The sequence below is a fragment of the Hyperolius riggenbachi genome, chromosome 10 (genome assembly GCF_040937935.1).
Source record: "Hyperolius riggenbachi isolate aHypRig1 chromosome 10, aHypRig1.pri, whole genome shotgun sequence".
Lineage (NCBI taxonomy): Eukaryota > Metazoa > Chordata > Amphibia > Anura > Hyperoliidae > Hyperolius > Hyperolius riggenbachi.
In genome coordinates this window covers 29,187,235-29,202,690 of record NC_090655.1, presented here as the reverse complement: position 1 = coordinate 29,202,690, position 15,456 = coordinate 29,187,235, and the positions used below count along the sequence as shown (strand labels likewise).

The window sequence follows — 15,456 nt, the reverse complement described above, 5'->3', positions numbered from 1 at the left end:
GAGCCGAGGGGAGTCCTTTAAGGGGAACGAAATGAGCCATCTTACTGAATCCCTCCACTACCACCCAAATGCCCATTTTGCCCTCAGACCTAGGGAGTTCTCCAACAAAGTCCATTGACAAATGTGTCCAAGGCTCATTTGGCACTGGTAGGGGTTGTAATGTGCCCACTGGAGCCTGGCGGGAGGGTTTGCTTCTGGCACAAACTGAACATTCCCTCACAAACTCCTTACAATCAGATGCCAGTGAAGGCCACCATACACATCTAGCTAAAAGATCCTGAGTTCGGGTAGCCCCTGGATGCCCAGCATTCTTATGGGTATGGAATAATTGTAAGAGTTGCCGGCAGAAGGGAAGTGGCACAAACATAACTCCCACAGGTTTCCTTTCTGGAATATCCTGTTGATAAGGAGCCAACGTAGCTACCCAGTCCTCCCAGGTCTCGGTAGCTGCCAATACCACCTTCTGAGGTAGAATGGTCTCAGGGGTCAAGGACTGGGCTGTCTCAGGCTCAAAACACCTAGATAGAGCATCTGCCTTAACATTCTTGCTACCCGGTGTATACGTTATAATGAATCTGAATTTTGAGAAGAATAAAGACCAATGAGCCTGCCGAGGGCTAAGCCTCTTGGCCCCAGGGGTGAGCCTGGGGTGCCTGGCACCTGGGTGCAAGATTTTTTCTGGCGCCTATGGGAGTGGTTAAATTAACCACGCCCAACCACATAACCAAACCCATGTCCTGCCTAATCACACCCACACCTTCCACCTCTTATGGGTGAAGCCAAATGTACAGGAAGTTAGCAGGCTTACACTCACCCACCCTCCCTCAGTATGTACCTTCCATGTTCCAAGACAAAAAATTCAGCAATCATGAGCAATCATGAGGCCCCCAACAAGACAAATTCAGCAATCATGAGGCCCCCAACAAGCCAAATTCAGCAATCATGAGGCCCCCAACAAGACAAATTCAGCAATCATGAGGCCCCCAACAAGACAAATTCACCAATCATGAGGCCCCCAACAAGACAAATTCAGCGATCTTGAGGCCCCCAACAAATCATGAGGCCCCCAACAAGACAAATTCAGCAGTCATGAGGCACATAAATGGACAGCATTTCACATAAATAGGCAGAATGCCCCCTTAATATGGTAGACGCCTCTCACCTGGCAGCAGTTCCCCCCAAAAATACTCAATCTGACAGCAGTGGTTCCCCAAAAATAGGTAGCCCCAGGTCTATAGGTGTCCCTAGAATAGGTGGCCAGCGGTATAGATGTCCCCAGAACAGGCAGCCAGGGGTAGAGATGTCCACAGAACAGGTAGCCAGGGGTATATGTGCCCAGTATATGTAGGCAGGGGTATATGTCCCCAGTATATGTAGCCAGAGGTATATGTGCTCAGTATATGTAGCCAGGGGTATATGTGCCCAGTATATGTAGCCAGGGGTATATGTGCCCAGTATATGTAGCCAGGGGTATATGTGCCCAGTTTATGTAGCCAGGGGTATATGAGGTGGCAGGTGGGGAGGGTGGCAGATAGGAGACAGGAGGGGAGGGTGGTATAGAGGTGACAGGAGGGGAGGGTGGCAGAGGGGGTCAGCAGTGGAGGAGAGGGTGGCATAGAAGTGAGAGGAAGGGAGGGTGGCAGAGAGGAGACAACAGGCAAAGGAAGGGTGGTATAGAGGTGAGAGGTGGGTAGGGTGTCAGAGAGGGGTCAGCAGGGGAGAGGGTGATGGCAGAGAGGTGATGGGAGGGGAGGATGGCAAAAAGGTAGCAGAGAGGGGTCAGAAGGGGAGGGCAGTATACAGGTGACAGGAGGGGAGGGTGGCAGAGAGGGGACAGGAGGGGAGGGTGGCATAGGGGGTCAGCAGGCAAGGAGAGGCTGGTATAGAGGGGACAGGGGGAGGCAGAGAGGGGAGAGGAGGGTAGCAAAGAAGAGACAGCAGGCAAGGAAAGGGTGGCAGAGAGCTACCAGCAGGGGAGGGTGATGATAGCAGGAGATCAGAGAGAGGTGACAATAGGGGATGGGAGAGTGGATGATAAATTACAGCAAGCTGCTAAAAGTGAGGGGAGTGGCATTTGGCAGAGAGGTGACTGGCTGCAGCCTGCTGAAGGTGAGGAAAGGGTCTGTTAGAGTAGGAAGGGTTGAGGAGTCAGGATAAAAGAGCAATAAAAGTTGATAGGACAGTCAGGAGCTGCAGCAAATACCTGGCATCTAATCCTCCAGTTCCCTGCAGCGTGTGCCCTGTAAGTTCTCCTCCCCGTGCACTTAGCTTGTTGCAAAGGGAAAGCATCATTGCGGGGGAGGGAGGGGGATCAGACAGAAAGTTACACTGAGAGCCCTGCTTGTGACTGATCTACAGTCAGTTCAGCACTCACCCTCGAGTCCCTGGCTGTTAAGGATGTTTGCATCTTTGCACAGGCACAGCTGCTGTGGGAGTTTTAAAAGTTGTTGCTGCAGCTTTTAGGAGTCAGGACTGCCAGCTCCCCTCTCCCCTTGCAAAGACCAACGTCACCCCCATCCCCCTCACTCATTCACCATGGGCCCCCATCTCCCATTTGCAGAGCGCAGCGTGCAGCTTAAATGATACACTCTCTCCCACCTGCCCCTGAAGTTTTCTCTGTGATCGTGCATGTTCTTCATCAGCCGTGCGCTCTCTGCCTGCTCTCCCTGCACGTCCAGTGTAATCACGTGGCATGTAGAAAATAGGAAGTGGTGAGAGCATCTGGTGCTCCAGGGGTAGGTGATGGATATTGTATCATTTAAGCCGCACACTGCGCTCTGGAAATAGGAGAGACACAGGACAGGAGGGGGACATGGGAGGAATGAAGTCGGGCCCCCTTTCCGCATCTGCAGACTCCTCTCTACATATATTGCCCTGACATCACTGCACTTCTGCCTCGGCGTATCCCCCTAGCCATGGTGACACCCAGAGCGCTCCGCCCTCTGCACACGCCCCTAGAGACGCCACTGCACTGCAGCTCAGTGGGGACCTAGCGCCCGGGGGCACTTGTCCTACTCCGACCCCCGCCGGCGCCTGTCAGAGAGAGGCGCCTGGGTGCAATGCACCCGCAGCACCCGCCCAGGCGCGGCCCTGCTTGGCCCTCTCAATGTACTCCAAGTTCTTATGGTCTGTATAAACTGTAATTGTATGTTCTGCCCCTTCCAGCCAATGGCGCCATTCTTCAAAGGCTAATTTGATAGCCAAAAGCTCCCGATTACCAATATCATAGTTTCTCTCGGCAGGGGAGAACCTCCATGAAAAGAAGGCACACGGGTGCAGTTTGCCTTGAAGACCAGAGCGCTGAGACAGCACAGCCCCAACCCCTATTTCAGACGCATCGACCTCCACAATAAAGGGGAAGGTGACATCCACGTGTCTCAGGATGGGAACAGTTTTTTCAAAGTAGCAAAGGCTGATTGGGCCTCTTCCGACCAGTGATATGTGTCAGCCCCTTTTTTAGTAAGACTGGTGAGAGGTGACACTACAGAGGAGAAGCCCTTTATGAACTTTCTGTAGTAATTGGCAAACCCAAGGAATCTTTGGAGTGCCTTCAAACCCACAGGTTGAGGCCACTCTAAAACAGCAGAGACCTTCTCGGGATCCATCAAAAGTCCAGACGTGGAAATGATATATCCCAAGAAGGGGACTTCTGTGACCTCAAAGAGGCACTTCTCCAATTTCGCATAGAGTGAATTCTGTCTTAGTTTCTGAAGAACAAATTTAACATGCTTACGATGCTCTGTCAGGTTAGCTGAGAAAAAAAGTATATCATCAAGATATACAAGAGCAAATTTTCCCAAGACCTCCCGGAAAACCTCATTAATTAGCTCCTGGAAGATGGCCGGGGCATTACACAACCCGAAGGGCATAACCAGATATTCGTAATGCCCGTCGGGCGTGTTAAACGCCGTCTTCCATTCATCACCGTCCCTAATGCGTATCAGGTTGTATGCCCCTCGCAGGTCTAATTTGGAGAAAATACTGGCATTGGTCACCTGTGTGAACAAATCGTCTATCAAGGGCAACGGATACCGATTTTTCACTGTGATCTTATTTCGACCTCTGTAGTCAATACAGGGCCTAAGCCCTCCGTCCTTCTTCTGTACAAAAAAGAACCCAGCCCCGGCGGGTGGCCGGGAAGGACGGATAAAGCCTTTAGCCAAGTTTTCTTTAATGTATTCTTGCATTGCCAGTTTCTCAGGCCCAGACAGATTATAAAGATGGCCTCTTGGGGGCATACAACCAGCTCTTAACTCTATGGAACAATCATAACTCCGGTGAGGCGGAAGTTTATCCGCAGATTTAGGACAGAACACATCTGCAAACTCTACATACTGCACTGGTAACCCTTTAACCTGAATCTGGGTGGCACAAACCGTAACTGTCTCTAAACAATGATGACGACAATGGGTAGACCAGCTTTGTAGCTGACCTGATGCCCAGTCGATCTGAGGAGAGTGGAGTTGCAACCAGGGCATACCCAGTATGATGGTTGAAGTAGCCATGTGCAGAACAAAGAACTGTAATACCTCTTTATGTAGTACCCCTATATTACATGTCAGCAAGGGAGTCTGGGAAAGGGGTTGTCTACACTGTAGCGGAGACTCATCTACTGCTGTGACCACAATCTGTCGGTCTAAAGGGAGTAATGGAATCCCCAACTTTTTAACAAAATCAAAATCTATAAAATTGGCTGCAGAGCCTGAGTCTACAAAGGCCTCTGTAGACACGGTCTGTCCTTCCCAAGTGATGGAGCAGGGAAGGAGTAAACGATTATTGTTTAGAGGTATTGACTGCTCGCCTAGGGTATTACCTCTGACTACACCTAGGCGGCATCGTTTCCCGACTTCTTAGGACAGTTCTGGACCACGTGACCCTGCTCTGCACAGTATAGACACAGCCCTTTTGACCTTCTGCGATTCTTTTCCACTTGCGTCAGTCTAGAATGTCCTATTTGCATCGGCTCGTCTGGAGATGACGGGGGTGGATAGGAGGTGTAGGAGCAGGGGCGTAGCTAGGGGTGGGCGGGGTAGGACACGTGCCCCCGGGCGCTGGGTCCCTAGGGGCGCCCAGCTGTGACCTGTGGGTATTTTTTTTATTTATTTACCTGGTTACTACCACTGGGGACACCTATAGACCTGGTTACCTATACTGGGGGCACCTATTTTGGGGAACCGCTGCTGCCAGATTAAGTGTATTTTGGGGAACAGCTGACAGATTATATGTATGTTGGGGGAACCACTGCTGCCAGATTGTGTCTATTTTGGGGGAACCATTGCCAAATATCTGTATTTTGGAGGAACCTCTGCCAAATTACATGTATTTTTGGTGAAATGCTGTCAGATTACATGTATTTTGGGAGGAAACACTATGGCAGAGCTCAAACTTCCCTGCCAGACCTTTTACACCACTGCTAAGGTCATGTATATTTGGCCCCACCCATTACCATGCCCAAGCCCCTTTTTTGACCTCCATACAGGGCGCATTAATAGTCTTTGTCCCCGGGCGCTGGAAGCCCTAGCTACGCCTCTGTGTAGGAGACAGATCTTAAAGTAAGTTTTCCACGAGTTTGTTTCTGATAACACAGGCGACGATCTACTCGCACTGCTAAAGCTATTGCCTCATCAATAGATTTGGGTTCGGGATGTCCCAACATTAAATCAGAGACTGCATCGGACAATCCTGACAGGAAACAGTCTAGTAAAGCATACGTCCCCCATCTAGCTGACACAGCCAACTTCCTAAATTCCGCAGCATAAACCTCCACCGGATTACGACCCTGTTTGAGAGTCTTTAGCTTCCGCTCAGCAGTGGTTGCCACGTCCAGATCGTCATATATAACGGCCATAGCCTCAAAGAATTCATGAACCGAGGATAATGCTTTGTGCTCTGCAGGAAGACCATATGCCCATGTTTGAGAGTCTCCTGACAACAGAGTCTTAATAAAAGTTATCCTCTGGTTTTCTGATCCAGATAGATTAGGCCTCAACTCAAAATAGGACATCACCCGATTCCTGAAGTTCTGAAAGTCTGATCTATGCCCTGAGAACTTCTCGGGCACAGCCATACGTAAATCTGTGACTAGAGGGGATCGCACAGTATCGACAGCTGTTTGAAGTGTCCTAAATGTCCCAGACAGTTGAGTGATCTGAGTCTGTTGGGTATTAATCACCCCAGTGAGATTGTTCACCGCGGTGATCAGGACATCAACCTGCCTGCGTAGTGCATCCATATTGTTTGGTCTGCTGTTCTGTAACGATTGGTGTCAGCACACAGAGAGAATCTGATTATTGATGATCTGCAGAATCATCAACAATACTGATGTATACCTGATTATGGATGATCTGCAGAATCACCAATAATACAAGTATGACTAACCTCTGGACACCTAATGAAGGGTGATAGTGTTTCTTATAACAGTAAGACGGATGAGAGAGTTCACCAGAGGAGCGGGCGACTCAGACTGTACTGTAGCCGGTGCTCACCTTATGAGTGGATGAGACAGTCCGTGCTACAGCCAATAGACATATGAATACTACAACAAAGAGAAGGAACACAGTAACGCTGTACAGCTGACCACCTGTGGAGCAAGTGATACAGACTGTACTGCAACCAGATAGTGTTTGGTGCATAGTATAAGGAGAAGTGATCCTAATGATGCTTGACCAAGGATCCCCCTGATGGTACCGACTGTTTTGCAGCCTAGGTGTAGTTAATACAGTTGGTGCTGCGAACTAAGTGACACATGCAGTACTGCTGCCTAAGAGCAAGTGATACAGACCGTACTGCAGCCTAAGAGTACCTGCAAGCAGGTATAACAACTAAGTATCAGTATCATACACCTGAGAGGTAGGTGTAAGCCACTAGTTTCCCTCACCAGTGTCAGGGCCCACTGATGCGGTAGCAAGGTCAGACAGACAGAGTTTGGCAACGAGCGGACAGATGCAGTACAGAACGGAAGGCTGATTCAACGTCAAAGACAAGCAGGGTTGGCAACGTGAATCAGATAGGCTGAGGTACAGAATCGACAAACGGAAGAATAGTCAGAGCAAGCAAAAGGTCCTAACAGATAAACAATGTAATAGTACTTTAAAGCTATCAATCAGAATCTGACTAAGTGTGGATCCCCGGCTCCAGCCGGTTCTAGCACACTTTGGGATCTGACTAGGGTCTGAGCGCTAACACACTATAGCAATCGCAACAGCAGACGCGGAACTACTGACAGACCTGCTCTATATATACTCAACATGCTCCACAGCGCCGCCCCAGTCACTCGGCCAATCCGGATGCTAGCTGGAGTCAGCTGACCGCATGATCAGCTGACTCCCCTCTTAGCTGCATAAAGGTCCTGTCACTCTGCTCGCGCGCGCGTAGCCCTTAACCTGTGAGCAATGGAAGGACCTTGAGCACATACCCGCGCGGCAGAGGCCGCTGGTTGACACGCGGAGATAGCCGCCATGCCGCTTGACTCAACGGCGGCATCTCCGCTATTCCTTACAGTACCCCCCGCCCCTGAGGAGTGGATTCCGGACACTTCTTACCCGGTTTTTCCGGGTGCAACTCATGGAATTCTTTCCTTAACCTCCTCGGCATTCTATTGAGATCGCCAGGGAGGCTGCGGGAGGGTTTTTTTTTAATTAAAAAAAAACTATTTCATGCAGCCAACTGAAAGTTGGCTGCATGAAAGCCCACTAGAGGGCGCTCCGGAGGCGTTCTTCCGATCGCCTCCGGCGCCCATAATAAACAAGGAAGGCCGCAATGAGCGGCCTTCCTTGTTTTGCTTAGATCGTCGCCATGGCGACGAGCGGAGTGACGTCATGGACGTCAGCCGACGTCCTGACGTCAGCCGCCTCCGATCCAGCCCTTAGCGCTGGCCGGAACTTTTTGTTCCGGCTGCGCAGGGCTCAGGCGGCTAGGGGGGCCCTCTTTCGCCGCTGCTCGCGGCGAATCGCCGCAGAGCGGCGGCGATCAGGCAGCACACGCGGCTGGCAAAGTGCCGGCTGCGTGTGCTGCACTTTATTTGATAAAAATCGGCCCAGCAGGGCCTGAGCGGCAGCCTCCGGCGGTGATGGACGAGCTGAGCTCGTCCATACCGCTCAGGAGGTTAATTCATCAGCATGCATGCGACCACTCGGCACCCAAGTTCTCTCCTCCAGCCCATATCCCTTCCAATGAACCAGGTACTGTACCGAATTCTGCACTAATCGAGAGTCCAGAATCTTCTCGCTCTCATACTCCGGTTGATCATCAATCATCACAGGGTGGGGGGGGAGAGGAATCCACATGCACAGCAGGCTTTAATAGCGACACATGGAACGATCTCACGCCTCTCATGCTGGCTGGGAGATCAATTGCATAAGTGACATCATTAATCTTTTTTGAGACAGGATATGGGCCTATAAATATGGGTCCTAACTTGGGTGATGGTTGTTTCAAGGCTAAATGCCGAGTAGAAATCCACACCATGTCCCCTGGAGAAAACTTCCACTCAACAGACCGCCTCTTGTCCGCCTGTTTTTTCTGAGACTGGAATGCTCTCCCCAAATTTCTCTTAACTGAACCCCAAATCTCCTTTAGCGTCCTTTGCCAATCTTCTAGAGCCGGGAAAGGGAAAGATGCCACTGGTAAAGGAGAAAACTTGAGAGATTTTCTCGACACTACCTGGAAAGGGGAAAATCCTGAAGATGAACTTCTCAGGTTATTATGTGCGAACTCTGCGAATGGCAGAAACTTTACCCAATCTGATTGTGCCTCTGTCACATAACACCTGAGGAATTGTTCAAGGGACTAATTAATTCTTTCGGTCTGGCCATTGGTCTGTTGGTGGTAGCCTGATGAAAAAGAAAGATTCATACCCAACTGATGGCAAAAGGCTCTCCAAAATTTTGAAAAAACTGGACTCCCCTGTCTGACACCACATTTTCCGGAATGCCATGCAGCCGAAAGATGTGATTGAATGAAGAGATCAGCTAACTCCTGAGCCGAGGGGAGTCCTTTAAGGGGAACGAAATGAGCCATCTTACTGAATCTATCCACTACCACCCAAATGCCCATTTTGCCCTCAGACCTAGGGAGTTCTCCAACAAAGTCCATTGACAAATGTGTCCAAGGCTCATTTGGCACTGGTAGGGGTTGTAATGTGCCCACTGGAGCCTGGCGGGAGGGTTTGCTTCTGGCACAAACTGAACATTCCCTCACAAACTCCTTACAATCAGATGCCAGTGAAGGCCACCATACACATCTAGTTAAAAGATCCTGAGTTCGGGTAGCCCCTGGATGCCCAGCATTCTTATGGGTATGGAATAATTGTAAGAGTTGCAGGCAGAAGGGAAGTGGCACAAACATAACTCCCACAGGTTTCCCTTCTGGAATATCCTGTTGATAAGGAGCCAACGTAGCTGCCCAGTCCTCCCAGGTCTCGGTAGCTGCCAATACCACCTTCTGAGGTAGAATGGTCTCAGGGGTCGAGGACTGGACTGTCTCAGGCTCAAAACACCTAGATAGAGTGTCTGCCTTAACATTCTTGCTACCCGGTGTATACGTTATAATGAATCTGAATCTTGAGAAGAATAAAGACCAATGAGCCTGCCGAGGGCTAAGCCTCTTGGCCCCCTTAATGTACTTCAAGTTCTTATGGTCTGTATAAACTGTAATTGTATGTTCTGCCCCTTCCAGCCAATGGCGCCATTCTTCAAAGGCTAATTTGATAGCCAAAAGCTCCCGATTACCAATATCATAGTTTCTCTCGGCAGGGGAGAACCTCCATGAAAAGAAGGCACACGGGTGCAGTTTGCCTTGAAGACCAGAGCGCTGAGACAGCACAGCCCCAACCCCTATTTCAGACGCATCGACCTCCACAATAAAGGGGAAGGTGACATCCACGTGTCTCAGGATGGGAGCGGAACAAAACAGTTTTTTCAAAGTAGCAAAGGCTGATTGGGCCTCTTCCGACCAGTGATATGTGTCAGCCCCTTTTTTAGTAAGACTGGTGAGAGGTGACACTACAGAGGAGAAGCCCTTTATGAACTTTCTGTAGTAATTGGCAAACCCAAGGAATCTTTGGAGTGCCTTCAAACCCACAGGTTGAGGCCACTCTAAAACAGCAGAGACCTTCTCGGGATCCATCAAAAGTCCAGACGTGGAAATGATATATCCCAAGAAGGGGACTTCTGTGACCTCAAAGAGGCACTTCTCCAATTTCGCATAGAGTGAATTCTGTCTTAGTTTCTGAAGAACAAATTTAACATGCTTACGATGCTCTGTCAGGTTAGCTGAGAAAATAAGTATATCATCAAGATATACAAGAGCAAATTTTCCCAAGACCTCCCGGAAAACCTCATTAATTAGCTCCTGGAAGATGGCCGGGGCATTACACAACCCGAAGGGCATAACCAGATATTCGTAATGCCCGTCGGGCGTGTTAAACGCCGTCTTCCATTCATCACCGTCCCTAATGCGTATCAGGTTGTATGCCCCTCGCAGGTCTAATTTGGAGAAAATACTGGCATTGGTCACCTGTGTGAACAAATCGTCTATCAAGGGCAACGGATACCGATTTTTCACTGTGATCTTATTTCGACCTCTGTAGTCAATACAGGGCCTAAGCCCTCCGTCCTTCTTCTGTACAAAAAAGAACCCAGCCCCGGCGGGTGGCCGGGAAGGACGGATAAAGCCTTTAGCCAAGTTTTCTTTAATGTATTCTTGCATTGCCAGTTTCTCAGGCCCAGACAGATTATAAAGATGGCCTCTTGGGGGCATACAACCAGCTCTTAACTCTATGGAACAATCATAACTCCGGTGAGGCGGAAGTTTATCCGCAGATTTAGGACAGAACACATCTGCAAACTCTACATACTGCACTGGTAACCCTTTAACCTGAATCTGGGTGGCACAAACCGTAACTGTCTCTAAACAATGATGACGACAATGGGTAGACCAGCTTTGTAGCTGACCTGATGCCCAGTCGATCTGAGGAGAGTGGAGTTGCAACCAGGGCATACCCAGTATGATGGTTGAAGTAGCCATGTGCAGAACAAAGAACTGTAATACCTCTTTATGTAGTACCCCTATATTACATGTCAGCAAGGGAGTCTGGGAAAGGGGTTGTCTACACTGTAGAGGAGACTCATCTACTGCTGTGACCACAATCTGTCGGTCTAAAGGGAGTAATGGAATCCCCAACTTTTTAACAAAATCAAAATCTATAAAATTGGCTGCAGAGCCTGAGTCTACAAAGGCCTCTGTAGACACGGTCTGTCCTTCCCAAGTGATAGAGCAGGGAAGGAGTAAACGATTATTGTTTAGAGGTATTGACTGCTCGCCTAGGGTATTACCTCTGACTACACCTAGGCGGCATCGTTTCCCGACTTCTTAGGACAGTTCTGGACCACGTGACCCTGCTCTGCACAGTATAGACACAGCCCTTTTGACCTTCTGCGATTCTTTTCCACTTGCGTCAGTCTAGAATGTCCTATTTGCATCGGCTCGTCTGGAGATGACGGGGGTGGATAGGAGGTGTAGGAGACAGATCTTAAAGTAAGTTTTCCACGAGTTTGTTTCTGATAACACAGGCGAGGATCTACTCGCACTGCTAAAGCTATTGCCTCATCAATAGATTTGGGTTCGGGATGTCCCAACATTAAATCAGAGACTGCATCGGACAATCCTGACAGGAAACAGTCTAGTAAAGCATACGTCCCCCATCTAGCTGACACAGCCAACTTCCTAAATTCCGCAGCATAAACCTCCACCGGATTACGACCCTGTTTGAGAGTCTTTAGCTTCCGCTCAGCAGTGGTCGCCACGTCCAGATCGTCATATATAATGGCCATAGCCTCAAAGAATTCATGAACCGAGGATAATGCTTTGTGCTCTGCAGGAAGACCATATGCCCATGTTTGAGAGTCTCCTGACAACAGAGTCTTAATAAAAGTTATCCTCTGGTTTTCTGATCCAGATAGATTAGGCCTCAACTCAAAATAGGACATCACCCGATTCCTGAAGTTCTGAAAGTCTGATCTATGCCCTGAGAACTTCTCGGGCACAGCCATACGTAAATCTGTGACTAGAGGGGATCGCACAGTATCGACAGCTGTTTGAAGTGTCCTAAATGTCCCAGACAGTTGAGTGATCTGAGTCTGTTGGGTATTAATCACCCCAGTGAGATTGTTCACCGCGGTGATCAGGACATCAACCTGCCTGCGTAGTGCATCCATATTGTTTGGTCTGCTGTTCTGTAACGATTGGTGTCAGCACACAGAGAGAATCTGATTATTGATGATCTGCAGAATCATCAACAATACTGATGTATACCTGATTATGGATGATCTGCAGAATCACCAATAATACAAGTATGACTAACCTCTGGACACCTAATGAAGGGTGATAGTGTTTCTTATAACAGTAAGACGGATGAGAGAGTTCACCAGAGGAGCGGGCGACTCAGACTGTACTGTAGCCGGTGCTCACCTTATGAGTGGATGAGACAGTCCGTGCTACAGCCAATAGACATATGAATACTACAACAAAGAGAAGGAACACAGTAACGCTGTACAGCTGACCACCTGTGGAGCAAGTGATACAGACTGTACTGCAACCAGATAGTGTTTGGTGCACAGTATAAGGAGAAGTGATCCTAATGATGCTTGACCAAGGATCCCCCTGATGGTACCGACTGTTTTGCAGCCTAGGTGTAGTTAATACAGTTGGTGCTGCGAACTAAGTGACACGTGCAGTACTGCTGCCTAAGAGCAAGTGATACAGACCGTACTGCAGCCTAAGAGTACCTGCAAGCAGGTATAACAACTAAGTATCAGTATCCTACACCTGAGAGGTAGGGGTAAGCCACTAGTATCCCGCACCAGTGTCAGGGCCCACAGACAGACAGAGTTTGGCAACGAGCGGACAGATGCAGTACAGAGACGGAAGCCTGATTCAACGTCAAAGACAAGCAGGGTTGGCAACGTGAATCAGATAGGCTGAGGTACAGAATCGACAAACGGAAGAATAGTCAGAGCAAGCAAAAGGTCCTAACAGATAAACAATGTAATAGTACTTTAAAGCTATCAATCAGAATCTGACTAAGTGTGGATCCCCGGCTCCAGCCGGTTCTAGCACATTTTGGGATCTGACTAGGGTCTGAGCGCGAACACACTATAGCATTCGCAACAGCAGACGTGGAGCTACTGACAGACCTGCTCTATATATAGTCAGTATGCTCCCTAGCACCGCCCCAGCCACTCAGCCAATCCGGATGCTAGCTGGAGTCAGCTGACCGCATGATCAGCTGACTCTCCTCTTAGCTGCATAAAGGTCCTGTTGCTCTGCTCGCGCGCGCGTAGCCCTTAACCTGTGAGCAATGGAAGGACCTTGAGCACATACCCGCGCGGCAGAGGCTGCCGGTTGACATGCGGAGATAGCCGCCATGCCGCTTGACTCAGCGGCGGCATCTCCGCTATTCCTTACACGCAGTTAATTAAAAATGGACGTCACCAGCCATCTTGTCTGCTGGTTGACATTTTTGCCCCAGACATTGAACTTCCAAACAGTAAACAATGTCATTTATGATGCATTTCTGATAATGTGTCCTTCTGCTAATTAGTTTGGAATGTGTCTGTTCTTTCCCAGAAATAAGATTGGTCAGGTTGACACTGTAGCACTGTAAAGAGTCTTCAGCAATTTAAGGCTTATTGAAACATACAGGGCTTCTAATATACTTATTAAAATATAAAACGTATTATATAATTATGCTTAAAACAATTAATCATATAAGATATAATTGCATATTAAAACTTAATAATATATAATCGTGTTCTATATATTTGTCTTTCTGATGAAGAAATAAATATAATAATTTCACCTGGCAGATGTCAGCATTTCATCATGTAAATATCAAGCTGTATTAATAATATTAATTTTATAAGTCTATGAAACCGCCAGGTGGCATAATGTCCTAAATACGGGACAATAGAAAAAACCTTGTAAAGTTGTTGACATTCCAAAGGACACTCATAGTCAAAAAACACAGCTAATGTGTTTTGACACTTTCACTGCAGAATCCAGCATTTAAATAGTAATAAATTCTATTATATTTAATTATATGATTTAACAATAACTATTTCTTTCTTTAGAAGGAATGTATTGACTATTAATATTTAGATTAATAATATTTATGTGTAATAACTGAGCAAATGTATATATAAGATTGCTGCAGTAATGTGAGTTTTAACTTGTTCCCAGTCTTCCACACAGTACGCTTATCTATAACCTTGACATTTGAAAGATGCTTGTGTAATATAAACAAAAAATGTTTTAGCTTCTTGTAACTAAAATAATATAATTATGAGTTTCACTGTCTGGAATATGCTGAGATGTCTCAGAGTAATATTTTAAAAAAGTACCCCAACTTTACAGTTTACAATGAAATTTTGCATAGAACATTAAGGCTAGTTACACACCGGAACGTTGCGTTATAGTGGACGTTATGGTCGCATAACGTCCCCTAACGCAACACCTGCCAGTGTTGGTAGAGGACGTTGAGTGAGCCGCGTTAAGCAGCTCTTTCTGCATTAGGGCAGTGAGAGTGGAGCTGATTGGCCGGCGGGGCCACATGATGTGGAGTGAAACACTCCGCATCACGTGGTACCGCCAGCCAATCAGCGGCCACCAGGGCAGTGCATATTGAGTAGCCATGTGCGCGGCTACGTAGCGGCCTCTCCCCGCCTCCTCTCCGCCCCAACACTGAGCATGTGCAAATAGTCTAACGCGGCTTAAGCCGCTGGAACGCTATAGTATGCTGCACGTTCTGAAGAACGTGCAACGTTACATGTAACGCAATGTGGGCAGTGTGAACAGCCCCATTGACTTTGTATTGCTATTGCTATGAGTTGGGGAGCGTTACAGGCTGCACTAACGTGCGCCTGTAACGTCCCTGTGTGGAAGCAGCCTAAAACTTAAAACATACACATATGACAGCTTTTCCTGCATAAATAAACCGCTAGAATTCTGCCATGTCTGATTCCATGAAGGCAGGAAGTAGACACACTGCAGATTTACTGCAGGCTCTGTATCAGATGTGACAAATAAATGTTTTTCTTTAAAGGTTTTCAGTGTTCTGCTGCATATCTTTAAGAACAGCAAGGAAGTTTTGAGTTCAGGTCCGCTTTAAAGAGAATCTTTATAAAAAAAAACCCTCTGGGAGATACTTACCTCGAGAGGGGGAAGCCTCTAGATCCTAATGAGGCTTCCCCCGTCCTAATCCGTCCCTCCATTAGCCTGCCCGGATCCCCCGAACTGCAGCGAGGTAAACATTTACCTACTGCAATCCTGCACAGACGCACTAGGCTCTTCTTTTGGGTAAGGCGGAAATTGCTGAACCCAATAGGTTCCACTCTACTGCGCAGACGCGAGTCCTTTGTGCCTGCTCAGTAGAGCGGATACGATCAGGCTCGGCTATTT

The 15,456-nt window shown here is 48.1% G+C and overlaps 1 protein-coding gene across 1 annotated transcript in view; it reads right to left on the bottom strand.

Annotated features, from left to right (window-relative positions):
- Nucleotides 1–15,456, bottom strand: part of LOC137535246 (alpha-2-macroglobulin-like) — a 151,568-nt gene that overhangs the window by 44,101 nt on the left and 92,011 nt on the right. The window lies entirely within an intron of this gene.